Raw genomic sequence first — 15455 nt, forward strand, 5'->3', positions numbered from 1 at the left:
CCTCCCCCATATACTCTCACAGAGAGATAGAGTCAGATACTGTAAGCACTCGACTTTCAGAAACAATTCCAGGAGTCTGGATACAGTGGGGCTGAACCTTAAAGCGATGTAAGTGTGTCTGTGTGTTTCATGTGAAGTACAGGTGGAGCTCATGGATGTGGAAGATTACTGAGAAAGAATGATGAATAAGATAGATTGTATTTCTCAATCCCGCCCATTGACAGCCGAGATAGGCTCCGGCCCCCCCGCGACCCCGAAAGGGATAAGCGGCATAGAAAGTGGATGGATGGATGGATGGATGGATGGATGGATGGATGGATGGATGGATGGATGGATGGATGGATGGATTTCTCAAGCGTGCCTCAGGGTTGTTTAAGCAAACTGACATTTTCTTATGAATGACTGTTATGCTGCACAGGAAGTGATGTGCTTCATGTTTCTGGCATCAGCGGCAGTGTTTGTTTGGAACGAATCAACAAATGAATGGCATGAGCGGTGATCAAGCAGAGCGCCACCTACAGAAACACATCAAGGGAAAGTCCCAGTCTGAGTCATGGCCACACTGTCAGATTTTCATTTTATATGTGGGAATCAAAGTGCAAGAAGACCACATCAATAGCTGCACAGCATCAGTGATGGTCTCTTAATTAAAAAAAAGAAAAAACAAACCTCATGTGTTTTTTACAGGCTGCAGAAAAGATACAAAACAGACCCGGTGCCAATCAATATTTTTCTGCCAAAAAAATGCCTTTTACTGTAAACTGCCTGGCTGTGGTTGCTCTGAATCACAAACTTGTTATGATGACGGTGCACTTTTATTTCCATGACACAGCAACTGCAGTCACTGACACCAAATTACACATCGGGCAGCGCATGTTTGGGAAATGTAAACCGCAAATCAGCGGGATGCTCTGGTCCACATGCAAAACTGTAGCGCAAGGTAAGAGGAGGAAAAACAAGCAGAAGCGAGGTGTTTAAAGAGCGCTGCAGGCTGCAGGGTTTGGTGAAGGAGGAGGATTATAGGAAGCAGTACGTGAGATGGCAGATTGGCTGAAACCCTGTCAGCACATCTGTGTGGCCCTGGCAACTGGTGATTGGACAAAGGCAGATCATTGGATCCAGATGTTGGAAAGCTTTGGCGCGCTGTGCCATGCCGATTCTATTCAAAGAGCGGGGCCTTTTTTTACACGAATTTGTGGAACCTGAATATTCAAATCTGTCAGCAAATCGTTTGTCTTTTGTAAAGTGAGCTGTATTTAAATGGCATGCAGCACTGAAATGGCTTGCAGTGAAGGCAAACTGTGTCAGGTGGTCTTTCTCTCAGAGGGAGGTTTCTCAAATTTGATCCATAACAAGTGTGCTGACATGTGGCGAGGACATCGACATCAACCTGAAACTCTCTTTATGAAGTCCTGTTTTTTCAAAGATCCCTACAGTTCAATGTGTTTTTACTAAAAGTATAAAAGTGTAAACTGCCTCTTAGGGACTGATTTAATCTGAACTGAATTCAGGTCAGGGCCACGATGCACAGTGACCCCACCCTGGCACCTGCAAAGTGTAATGTCACAAACTAGCAAAACATTTCTTGGAAAACAGGAATTTGGCTCACTCATTTGAAAATGCTTTCTCAGAATTTGCGGTTTCTACTTGTCTGCAGTGTGGCATGCAGAAGAACTCCCAAGAAAATATGGATGAACTTGGCAAGAGGAGGCTCCCCTGAGAGTTGTTTTGATTTACAGCTGCGAGGCTTGTAAATCAAAGGGTCTGTTCAGGCCCTTGTTGTGGGCCTGAACAGTTTGAACTCATGGTCACGCTGTCCTCCGCTTTCTTGCTTTCCCACTGGCGTCTGTGCACAACGCAATGAGTGATGGTTAGGTTTTTGAACAGGGTCTTTCCCAGAATACGTCCCGCTGTGGGTTTTGGGGTCAGTGTGACTTGGAAAGGCTAAACTAAGTCCTTGCTTGCGCTTCTCGTGCATCATTTGTGTCAGTGCGTCTAGTCATGAAGTGCCAGAGAAGAATTTCCTCCAGTTAAAGTCCTCATTTTAAGATGGCTCGCTCACACACAAACGGATGAAAAGAATATTCATAAACACATTCATAAATATGCACACACACAAACGCAGCGACTGACAGAGAATAGGGTTGAGTGGGTTTCAAAAGGCAACTGGTTCAACCTCTGCTCTCTCAGTCATCTCTGCGGGAGTTGCTTGCATGTGTGTCGGTCGGACTGCAAAAGAGCTGCAGAAAAAGGAGAAAGGTGCTCGCCAGGTCTTGTTTGCACCTTGCAGGTGAGCAAAGAGCCACAGCATGGTCCAGTTTGTGCCAAACAGAGCAGCAGGATTTGCACTCCACATCTCAGTTAGTGCAAGTATTGCTTCAATGCATCCTGGTGTCACCTTGCTGAAGGTTGAGTACAGAGTATGTGGAAATACACAGTTATCAAACCAGGCTTCATCCCTTAAGAGCAACTAAATTCTGATAAACTGAGATAGAAATGTTTCACTGAATGAAGTGTAAGTGAAAGCATTGTTCACTGTATGTTTTTATTTGAATATGGACCCCTGGAACAACAAGAAACCTCCTACTATCCTCCATCTTTGCTTGAAACAACCAGAGGCTGTGCCTTCACAATGCAAGACTTTGTGTCCTCCATTCAGCGCAATACAGCGACTGTGTAATCAGGTTAATCAGGTTGGTTCCTGTCTCGATTAAACCTGAGTAATTTGCTTCGAAAGAGTTGAATCATTCATTGAAATTTGCTGACGAGGGAATTCTCGCACAACTCCCCGCAACCTTCAATCAAGCAGTAAATATGTCAGGTTTGAACGCTCATAAAGCAACACCCCTAATTTAATCTTGTTTGAATACAGTATGGTATTATATAGGAGGCAAATCCTTTGGCTTGAGTCGAAGAAAAGAATGTGCCTCCAACAGAAAAGCGTGCTCTGGGGCAGATGCATAATAAAGCTCTTTGCCCTGACACACTCTTGTGAACACTTACCCCATACATTTACTTTTACTCCACCTCCTCAAAGACTCTTTTTAAAGCGATTCTTGTGCACAGTCGAGTCCATCAGGTGGTGCAAATTTGGAATGATTTTTTCAGATACCTGTTGGGTTTAGTGGACTAATGCATTGGCTGTTTTTTTTTCTAATTTCAAGAAACTAAAAACAGAAATGACTTCATCCAATGGACATTTTTCGCAGCGCTCAAAACTCAGAAATGTTATATCAACGCTCTGTGGGTGTGGACTTGTATAAACAGTGGTACACTGTGGTTTTCCACCCTCAGAGATGAATTATCTTCAACAATTTTGCTCTGAGTATTATGATGTGTCTGCATGTGGGGAAGCTGCGGTGAGAGTACAATCCAGGGGCTTATTTTACGATGCTGGCACAGTGCGCCTCAGGTAAGTCATGTGAACAATCTGAGAAATCCTGCTTTCGTCAGTGTCCTTGGGGACCTTGCATTACATGGCGACGTGAAAGACCAAGGAGACCAACATGATAAGAGGACGAGAAAAAAAAAAACAGGTTTCCGTGAGCGTTGCAGATTCCTATCAGAGGTGCTGAGTCAGTTGTGCATTTTTGGACGCCGAGATACTAAGATTGTACACTGATGAAAATGATGGAAATGTCTCCCTCCTGCAAGAAAAAAACAAAAATCTACCCCTCTCTCTCAGTCCGCCTCCCCCTCCAAATCTGTTAAGTATCAGATATGTGCAGCGCAGCAGCGTCCAAAAGCCAGCCAGATTGAAGCTCTTGTTCTCTTGTTTGGTGATCCGTGAGCCGCTGCCAGAGCTGTGTCTCTTTCCAAGACATGCGATACTGCAACAGGAGGGCATTGTCAGGCCGGTCTGAGTCAGAGGGTGTTGCTGTTTGTGAGTTTCTGTCTACAAAACGCGAGTGAGTGTATTTGCCGGTGAATGGAAGACACACTGTGGTCTTGCGTTTCAAGAGCTGCAGAGATTCGAAGAGATAGAGACACTTCCAGTTGGCTTAAAGAGAGGGGGAAGGGAAGGTTGTGTGGTGCTGCGGACGGAGATGGCAAGTAACGGGACAGAGACAAAACAAAGATGAAGATAGAGAAGCAAAAGTTTGGAACCACTTTCCAAAGAAAGCTGAAAATATCACCGAATCCCTCTGAATGCAATAGTTTGGCATTTTGAATTATATACTTACTTACTTTCCTGCAAAGAGTTTGAAGATCAGTACCTCCCATCTTTTCTGTTAACGTATGGCAAGCAGTTGGTTAGCTTAGCCTAGCGTGATAACTGGAAACGGGGAAATGACCAGCTTGTAAAAAAAAAAGAACAAGTTGTGTTAGGGTCTAGTCGTAGTCCTTATGTGAAGTTTAGCTAACAGTCACGTAGGCAGATCATCCCTGAGATGGTCTGTTTTATGATGCTCTTTTTTATGACAATGTGCCAGACTATTTCTTAGTCCAGGCCAAGAAATAGTCTTCCTTTGGATCTTAATGCTAAGATAACTGGCTGCTGGTTGTAGCTACATATTTACTGTACAGACATGAGAGGGGATTTCTGATTGAAATAATCCATCTCTACACACCACCTGCAGCTCTGAAGACCTAATTTCTGCCTCGCACCATCAAGAGTCTGCACTCATCTGAGAAGAAAAAACAAGGCAAAACAAACCTTTCACTAAGTTGTCACTGACACGTCTTAATACACTACAGTCTTGATTTAATGACATGCCATAAGCACGGCCTGAGTCACTCCTCTTGGCGGAGACGAGGCTCTTACAATCACACCAGGGAGTTGATGGAAATCTGTCAGAGGGATGCACCTCTTTCCTCGCCGCACATACAGAGCCGCTCTTGTTTTGGCCAGAGCCGGATGTGTGTTGTGTGCATGCTTATGTTTTGGCCATTTTGTAAAGTGCTGACTCTTTGTAAGGTTTAAATAGTTTGTTTCTCCCACTTCGCTAAATACGGTGGTTACAGTGAGATTTGCTTATGTTGGGCTGGTGCAGAGATAAATCAGCCAAAATAATACGTGACATCTCCACCTGGATCCCTCAAATGTGCGTGAGACGTCAGCATTTAGAGCTAAACTAATATCTTAGGAGAGCTTTTTGATGTGGTGTATTTACAAAGTGAGAGTCTTAAAGCCTTGCAGGATTATGGCTTTAGACAGTGGCATTTCTCGGGGATTATGCTGCATCTACTGCTTGTACTCTTCTTGATGCCAGTTCACATAGAGCTCAAGCCAAGTCAATGAACCCACTGACATTAGATAAGGCAGAAGATGCAAGAGGGAATTTAACCTCACACTCTAGGCTTTCATTTGTCAGATTCATGGCATCATTGACTATAGATTTTCAGGTGGAACACTTTCACTTTGCACCGAGAGTCTAAAAGGTCTCTAAAAAGTTTTTAAATGGCATATTTAGCTTTAAAAGAAGGAGATTTTTCTCAGCCCATAAAGGAACACTTCAGTAATTCAAACTCACCAATTATGGGGATACATGTTTTTTATTGGACAGAATGGGAATGCAATATTTGCTTCTGAGATGTAGTGGAGATGAGGTATTACTGAAGTCTACTTCAGTACAGTTATGGAGCAAGTGCACGGAGTTACGTTCCACCACTGGAACTTGGGCAGTTGGTTTTTAAGGGGTTACTGAAAATCGTTTTGCCCTCTCTGCAGGTAAGTGACATTGCAGGGTTTAGGTGTTTGCACAAGGGTGCTTCAGCGGGGCAAATCCATGCTTCCACTGGGGCCCGAACCTGAGTGTTCGCAGTCAAGGGACGATCTCCCTGCTGCCTCCATCCAGCTGATCCAACTCAACCACGGCTGGCAGGGAAGTGAAATTTCCGTCTCTCTGTGTTTGCAAACCAGCTTCCTTCCCCGGCCAAAAGACAGAACAGGCTGCTATTAATTACAAAGAAATATTATCCTCTTGCGGGAGGTTCGCAACAACACTAGTATCCAAAGCAAACAGATACGGTGTGCTTGGAAGCTTGGTGCCTTGTACAGCTGCCATGCCAAATCCAGGCCCACAGATCCTCTTACAGCAGATCAGAGAGCGGGAGGAGGGGAGGTTTGTTATCTGCACGCTGCAGCATCATAAGTCCCATTTCATCTTCACTTCTCGACTCTGAAACTGATGGGAAAGCAGTATGCAAAAGCGATTTTATTGTATCCCTGTAGTGTAGTTTGTGTAGCTTTCACAATCTACAGCAAGAAAAGTTATCTGAACAAACTTCTGCAACATCAGAGGAATCTGATGGCATGATAAATGCTCTCCAACACACAGCGTGATAGCAGATGGTTGTGTGGGAGGTTGTAAGTTTTTAAACATGTATAACACCATATCAACCCTGCTAAACAGCGCGGGAGGAAGAGGGAAACTGCATTCATTACACTCAAGATGTTACATTTTGTTGTCGGAAGCCACTCCAAGGTCAAGATCCACCGAGATGTGCTGATAAAATTTGACTTTTCCATCAGGGTCCTTCGCTAATCCCATTTGACTAAAAACAAGATGCATTCAAGGGACTTGAAGGGATTTTTAAACCCTTGCAAAGCATTTCTGATGGTAGAAACCATCATAAGATGTTAGGCAAGTGGCCTTTATGTTGCTGAAGTTCTTCAAAATTGTCAATTTACAGTTTGAACCTTGAAATCTAGAGGCCCCCAGACATCGTCCTGCAGTACTGTACATAAACACATCGTAAATAACCATTATACCTTTGACATTACCTGCACACCGTGAGGAAAGGACATCCTGTGCAGTCAAAGGGAGAGCACTCAGTGTCAGGATGATGGATGAGGGTGGACCGTGTTGTTTTGATTGAGACATGCGGAGGGAGATCTGTTTGTAGAGGTGTGTGAGATGAGACCCAGTAGGATGTTTGAGTGACAGCTGAGGTGCAACACACTGCTGCTGTTTTTGTGCAAACAGTGGATTTGTGCGTCCCTGCAGGGTTTCAGGATCGTCCCCAAGTGGAGAAACTCTCATTGCCTGCTGCTACACAAAACAACACTGCTGAACATGTTGGATGTGATGACAGTTCTGGCTCACAGGCTCAATTTGTGCACCTTTAACTTTTAGGCAGCTTTGCTATCGCACAGAACATTAGAAAAAGTTAAAACTGCATGTAACAATTGTGGTAACACTTCATTTTACAGGTCACAGTATATTCTAATGGTTTCCTAAAAAAGAACTTGGAAAGAAAGTTTCCTGGAGAAAACTTCAGTATGTAATCTGGCACTAATTATGGGGAAACTCAGACAGTGTTCAATTCATACATGTCCAGTTAATGACTTTCAATGGATTTCTATAAAGTCTTTCACTGAGAGTGCAGCAGGATAACTGAGCATGCAAAAAATCTGAGCATACATTGAAATAGTGAGTAAAACCTTCAGAAAAATAGTAGTATTTGTGAATACTGGTCCTGAATGACCATACAAAGTTCTGACAAATTCAAAAAAATTAGTGGGAACTTAGCTAATTGCTAACATCAGCATGCTGACATACAGTTAAAATGCGAACATACAGTTGTTTCGCACGGCATTAAACACAGTTCTCATGATATGATGGAGGAAAAGTGAGGGAATCGTTATATTCAATCGGATCCATCATCTGGGAACTATGAGCGTTCAATATGGAAGCAGCAAAGCAGGGACAGGAGTGCAAGGATCTTATTGGCTGCTGATTTCCTGACCTCCGACCTTCAAATATCCTTGTATTTATCAATAATTAATGGGTCAGATCATTTCTTTCTATGCAGATGATACAATAATAAGAATTTTAAAAAGAATAACCAGAAAAAATGTGATCCTGCCCAGGCTTAAATGACTTTGTTACTGTCTTCGCTAAAAGGAGGGCCTCCTGAGGTGTGTGTGTGTGTGTGTGTGTGTGTGTGTGTGTGTGTGTGTGTGTGTGTGTGGACTGCAGCACTGTCATGAAACAGTCCATCATCAGCTTCTTTCGACAGGGGGCTCAGAGGAAGACAAAACAGCCATCACATGCTCATATCGTCAGGCAGTTGTTTTGTCGAGGCCTGTGATTTTCTGCGTCCCTTCACCCCCCACGATGCTCATTTTTGACGTGTTGAGAATAAAAGCAGAAGTTAAAAATAGTACTTAAAAAAACAGTTAAATCACCCTGTGACCAAAACTCGGACTCCATGATGCTCAACTCTGAGTCTTCTCACCCATGTCTGATTTTGTTGACCTCCTGTTTATACCAGCTTTTGCATGTGACCCATATCTGATTCCTGCATTTACACCTACTCCGTTGTTTATCATTTAAACAACCTGCATGCACAAGCGCTGTCACAGATGTGGTGGTAAGCAACTCCGTCCCCAAACACATTCTGTGCCGCCTTTACAGCTAAACCTTAAACATTTGTGATGGACAAAGCTCATGTTTGTTGAAACCTCACCAACGCTGAGGCTGGTTTCCTGAAAAAACATCCTCAGGTCTCTAAAGATGAAGCAAATAAATCAATTGAAAAAGGTTTTTTTGGCCAACAATTGTAGACATGACAAATCAATTCACACCAGAACTTCCATAGATTTCTAGAGAGCTGTCGTTGGACCGGTGACTTTTGAGTTCACCACCTGAAGATGCTGTCAGCCCTGATTTCCAGACACAGCAACTAGGTGGTGTTCCCTGGCAGGTTAGGCAAAAAAAGGGATTTCACCAATGTGACCTTTACCTATTGCTCCCCTTTCTGCATCATAAGCTTCAAAGCACCTGAGAGCTGCTCAGTAAAACCACAGGCCTCTACTGTTGACCGCTGAGCAGCTCCACTGGTGCAGCATTTTGCTCAAGGGTACTCCTGACAGCCAGTGTTGAGAGAAGGGTGAGTTATGATTGTTCGCTTCCTCTACCCAGAGTTTTCCAGGCAGACTGGGGATTTAAAGAGGCTGAACCGAGCAGACACAAGCCTGAGTGCGTATGTTTCCAGGCGACAGTGGGAGTTTGTGTCATGTATCTTCGGAGGGGGGGACTGACATGCTCGATCACCGATGCCAGTGATTCATCAATTACTTTGCCAGGTGCTCAGATTGCTGGCTTTCAAAATCTGTGCTCTTTTTTTGGAAAAGACATGGCTGCAGCAAGAGAAAAAAAACTGTTTGCACCCTGAAATATTATGTTCTCATGTTGTGTCTTCACTGTCCACAGTTTAGATGATTTAAGAATCTTAGTTTTATTATATGCTCAGAAGTATTCGTCATGATGAGTCAACTGTCCACACTGTACTTCATGACACTTCCATGGTTTTTACCACCCATGACTCCCCCTGATCAGTAAGACTGAAACCTAATATCAGAACAGTAGAAATAAAAGGCAGCATGCTCACGTCATTTCGTCTGATCTCAGCGTATAAATCTTTGATCTCGGTCTTGATACGAGAAGCTTTTGCACACGGTGAATTAATCATTTTGATGAGCCATATCCATCGCTGTTGTCAGCGTGTTGGAGTTCAGCGCTGCATCCATGTTTCACTTGGAAAACAACCAGCTTTGACCAATATTTCTCTATTATAAAAAGCTTTAATGGGCTTCACAGCTCACAGCAGTGGACACTCCACCTCTCCCATATGCAGAGCTGAGTCAGTACACCGCAGGAAATGTCCTTCCTAAAACTCACCATGTGCACTTTGTGTCATCTCCTAAAGGCTGACCAAATCTGCTCTGCTGAGAGAAACCTCATCCTTGAATCAGATCAGTCCAGACAAGTTTAAAGCCAGTGTGGAAATTCCTTCACTGGAGGAGGACAGAAAAAACAGAAAGTGGAAGAGAAATGATGTGAGAAAGAAAAATATTGTAAATTCAAAAAAGAGCACATACCATAAGAAGACATGAAGTATCATATATAAGATTTGATGCCAATGCAACTCCTTCTGCTCTGCTCTGAAAGAATTCCTGCTATGCTGGACTCTGACAGATATACAAGCTGGTGTGCGTTTGCATTTACCGATTAAGGAATTTATGGCACATCCAGTACGCGGAGTGTGTGAGTGTGCAGACTTGTCTCTCTGACTCTTCAAGCGCACTGATTAGAGGACAAAAAGCAGATTAGTCATCCAAGTTTTCCAACGTTTTAAGACCGAAGAGGAGATAAAAAGATGGACAATTTTTGCAGCTTTCTGGCTGCTTCATCTCTGAATGACTGTGTCGAGGGGTGTAAGTTCCACCGTGGAGGAAATCGTCTCGATTTTTATTACCATTGGCAGAATTCTTAGACTAAATAATGGTTGTGTAATGGAATCGGTGCTGCCTTCAACACAGGAAATAAATGGTGGTGGTCATGTTCATTCATGCTGGTAATTATCACTGGCTTTTCAGGAAGAAAAAGGCAAAACCCACTCAAAGCAAAGAAATTATGAACTTTGGAACGACACTGTCTGTGCTGCATTGATCCAAAATGTAAAACCGCTGGTGTGTGTCTGTCTGGTACACTCAACATTTTGATACTGGGCAACCATTGAGGAGAAATCACTCCTGCTCTGGGAGGACGTGTTCGTCTCAAAAGGCAGTTTCCAGCCAGATGAATCTTCAAGTTAAAGGTTTCTTTTCCTTCTTTCTGCTTTGGAACCATTTCCAGAAATAAGATCTCAGAAAATTATGTGAAGACAAAAAGGCGCCTTGTAGATACATGTCACATGAATAATATCACTGCAGATGGGGGTTTTTTTTGTTGTTTTTTTTGGAATAAAAGCATCTGAAACAAATTATGCAGGTAACTCCACACATCGTGGAGTCTTTGGGAGATCCTGGCTCTTCAAAGCTGGCCAAAGGACAGGCCCTTCCCAAAGCCCCGAGGCTCCTCAAGGGCTACGTCGTAAAAAGAAACACTTACGCCCCAACATGACTCAAGGCTGGGAGTATTCACATTCATGACAGTTTGTTTTCTCTCAAATGCAATGTGCTGTGCTCGTTTGAAGCAGGTGACCTCCTCTTCCCCTTTGGCTGGCTTCTGGACCATCAGGTATCATTCCTGCGATGGTTTGAATTCTTTCATTTCTCACTGCTAACCTGCGCAGAGCAAGCTGCTTTATTTTGTGTGCTTTATGATGCCCACAGGATTGTACGTTTCATTTCACATTTATGCTAAGCTACACTAACCATCCGCTATCATTCCTTTGATTGTTTGTATTATTGCACTTCTCAGTGCTAATCTGCACTCTGCAAGATGCTATTATGCTGTTTGAAGCCGAAACAAGGTGACAGTTATCTTAGCGTCAGGACTGAAACTGCCTGGTTCAGTCCAAAAGCAGCAAAAACCACCAATCTGCACCTCTAAATCTCACTCACTGATATGTTGTTTGATATGTGTGAAAATGTTATGAGGGTGCCACTCTTGGTCTTTATGCTGAGCTAAAATTATGAAGTGTATTTCCCAAAATCTTCCCAAAACTTTTCCCTCAAAATATAAATGGCTTTGCCAATCACAAAATACAGTATGCCTTGTCGAGACTCAGACATAACCACAAAATAAGTACAACTGCTGCACATATTTCTGTGGCAGAGACAAGAGGAAACATTCGTCCTTATCCTCATCCTGGAGCGAAGAAACCTGCTCGATTCCCTCCAAATCGACGTCCATGCATCACTGAGATACCTCACAGTCTCCACTGAGTCTCACAAAACTTGACTCTTTAAAAGCCGAATTGGACTCGATTCCTCGCACGACTCTGAAAACGTACGTCAGCGTGGCAGATATGAGCCCTGATGAGCACTCTGATGCACGCTCGTTGTTCCAGAGAGATTTCACACGAGCATGAAGTCAAAAGGGAGTCATCGGCCTGTTGCAGGGGCACGGCGAGAGGACCTGTTTTGCTGCTCTGGCGTGAGAACAGCTGGCCTGTTTCAGAGCCCAACGCTCGCCTGTTTCTGACCAACATGTGGATGTGAGGAGAAGTCTAATGTACCGTTTCCACCTCTAATTAGCCTGAACTCAGCGCTGTTATCTTAAGGAAATCCTCAGGAGCTGTGAATCGGTCAAAGTGCGGATATGACAGGAGTTAGGAGTGTTTTCCGCAGCAAATGGGCAAAATCAAGCCTTCTCCTGAGAAGATTATCACTGGCAGAAACAGGAGAACATCACTGATGAGCTTTTAAATGTTTCCGAAAACATTTCTCTTCATCATCAGCCTGCGTGCCGACAATATCATCATGTCATGGATGTCTGGAGGTGGCAAAAAGGCAATTATGCATTTAGCGTCACTGGTAATAAGCACCTGCTGCTCTGCTTTGTGAGCAGCTACAGAAGATTAAACCTATCATTCTCATGTAATCTGCTCTCTAGCGAAGAAGATAATAGGAGTCAGTCCTCTTTGTGAGGTAAAAAAAGAGCACGGAGGAGGTGGAGTGCAAACCAAAACAAGCAGGTTGATTTTTCCATTTGATAAGAGCTGAGTGGGAATTTTCCCTTATTTGAATATTTACAGTCCAGTGGCATCTGCATGTGCAGGGGTCAGGTTTTTCCAAAACGACAGAGTCTCTGTGGGGAGGTCATACCTGGGTGAGATGCCTCTCACACACTTCGCTCACTCAAACACCAAGAGGTTCGTGTTAACGTTGCGGCCATGTGATTGAAGAAAGAAGTGGTGTGTGAGCTGTAGTTTCAACACACAACTAAATCTGAATTCACTCCTCACTCAAAGGCGTGCAACGCCGCAGAGGACTCAGTTAAACATCCACAGTTCAAAACCTTCCAGACGTCATAGGGCTGATTTTTTGGAAATCAAACATCCAGTTAACCACTTTGCATGAGCTTCCTCTTGGTTGACGTGAGAGTTTCTTTTATGTTGCTTTAATTGAGGTAATCTGGTAGTTTTACCCTCTGTATGAAGTTTCATATTTGGTGTCGTGACCTCGCAGATGAGTCTCATTCCCGGGTCGTCAGATCACGTCCTGCTGGCATCTCCCACAGACTTACACGGCACCCTTTCAACCACCGCCAGTATAAACCCATGTGCGGCAATATTTGATGCTCATAGCATGGTGACGTAGTACAAAGAGTGGAAAAAGTCCACATAAGGAGGAGGAGGTGGTGGATGGAGCAAGACATGACTTTCGCCCAGGAGACCGGGGTTCACGTTCTGTTTGAAACCAACAGTCAACGCTTGCGTAAAAAACTTCCGTCACTTACCACACTTTATGTATAACTGACGTCAAATATGTAAAAACTACTTAGTTTAACCCAAACTATGATCGATGCTGAACCACAGACTAACTGGAAGTTTCACAACATTACAAAGGTTTTTCTAATGGTGGGCATCTCATATAGACACCAGAGCATTAGCCCCACACCTGGAAGCCCCAACCCCAACTACGGGTCTCCAAAGCTTCACTGGGGGGCTGCGAGGCCTCTTGATTTTCAGAGGCACATTTCATTCACTGATTGCTTGCATGGAACTTGTCAATCAAACGCTAAAGCCAGTAACACAATGTGTTTCCTTTTGAAGTGAAATATCGAATATGTAAAATGTGGTTGTTTTTGTCTGTTGTTGTTAAATCAAGTTTGAGAAATGATGTTTTAAAGTCAGCTTTTGGTTAAAGTTCTGGGATATGCAGGCAGCACTTGAATGTCTCTGAACCACATTTGGTCACTTTATTATTTTCAAAGAGGAATTTTCCGACTGTTTGATACAGAATAGAGGACTCCAGCTGCACAAGACGATCCAACAAGACATCAGTGCACTGTGTGTCTGAAATAAATCTGTCCATGGCTATTTAGCTCCTAAAAAATGGTTTAATCGCTCAGATCTGTTGGAACTCCAGACAAACTGGAGAACTGCTTGTGTTTTAGTTGACGAGGAAAGTGCGAAAAATGCCCTGTCAGGTGTATTTGAACCTTGTTCTTTGGCATAAAACACCTACAGCGCACCGACCTTCAGGCTGGAAGTCATTCCATCACAGCGGCTTACCTCCCACCCTCCTCCTTCATGGACGATTTCAAAGCACAGAGGCATATGGTCCTCATTTTTAATTCAATGAACTGGCCGTCGATCGAACCCTGAGCCACCGGGTATCAGGGTGGATGCTAACCAACACGCCACTGATCCGACTTTGTGTGTTTTTAGTGCCCTGACAGACTCTATGTTTTCAGTTTGCTTTGTTTTCTCTCTTCTCTGTGTTATTGAAATGCAAAACTTGTAAAAGAAAACTTTGCTGTCAATGGGATTTCCTTGTTCAAATAAAGTTGTCAAATCAAATCACATCACGGAGGACCGGGAGCACGCATGACATCCACGGCCCTGTACCTTTACATCTCCGAATTCAGGGTGGATGAATATGTTTTAGTGCCTATGAACTAAGCCTGGACCCATGAGAGAGACCCATGATGCACTTGGGCCTCCCTCACGGCTCATAATGTGCCACGTCGGAGCAGAAAGCAACAGCGTGTATGTAATGTGTCGGGGGGGAGTGTGTCATGCATATTTGCGAGTTTGAACACTGTCTGCAGCCGTGAGAACCTCACAGAGTCTTGATTATATTTCTTTATTGCCAGTCTCTCATGCCTGGTCCGTCTCAGGCGTGGTGGGGCCCGGGCCCCTAATCTTGGAAACAAACACAGAAGCAAACAAACACTGAGCTACTGCTTGGAGAGCCGCTTTGATGACTCTGTAGCGCTGGATTTCCCCAAGTGGCCCGGCCACAAACGCACACCTGCTATCAATCTGTTTCCCTTGCGTGATAGTTTATTTTACTCTCTGCTTGCGGTCGAGGCTCGTTTTGTCACCTACTACCAAATTAGTGAGCAGCACTGACGGGGAATTAAATAGATGACGACAGCCGATAAACAAATGAAACAAGAGCCAAAGGGCCGAATAAGTAAATAAATAAATAAATAAATAAATATTACATTAGTTGGGTTGCCCACACATCAGGTTGGAAACACATAATTTTCTGAGAGGCAAAACTTGGATTCAGGCATGAGTCACAAAACCTCCCCTGTCTCCCAGAAGTTATATACAGCTGATCTGCATTCACAAGTCCGCGGTGGTGACAAACGCTGCCTGGCTCATGTTCAGAGTCAACGTTTGTTTGAGCGAACAAAACACCGGGTTTGACGTCACGCGCTGCAGATGCACAGCACTTTTTTTTTGTTGAGATTAAGGAAAGGTCCTGATTGCTGCTGACTTTTTCTACACTAAAACAGACCCGGGATGTTTTCCTAAAATCAACAACGTGCTTTCAGTGCCTAAACACAAGCAGAAAAAAGCTGAATGATACTGCAGTTGGCAGCTGGAATTCAGTCATTTATTATCTAAACCTGTGCTTTTCCTGCTGTGACATGTAAAAAAAACATCCCTGCTGCTTCAGCTTGTGGACTCTTTGTCTTCTGACCTGCAGCTTCACATAACATGCAGTACAATATGTGTTAAAATGCAAATCAACAGGAATAAAGAGATAAATCAGCTTCACTGGGGGGGAGTGCCCAGTAAAAACAGGCAGTATTTTGACA

Source organism: Chaetodon trifascialis, chromosome 24 (assembly GCF_039877785.1).
Source record: "Chaetodon trifascialis isolate fChaTrf1 chromosome 24, fChaTrf1.hap1, whole genome shotgun sequence".
Lineage (NCBI taxonomy): Eukaryota > Metazoa > Chordata > Actinopteri > Chaetodontiformes > Chaetodontidae > Chaetodon > Chaetodon trifascialis.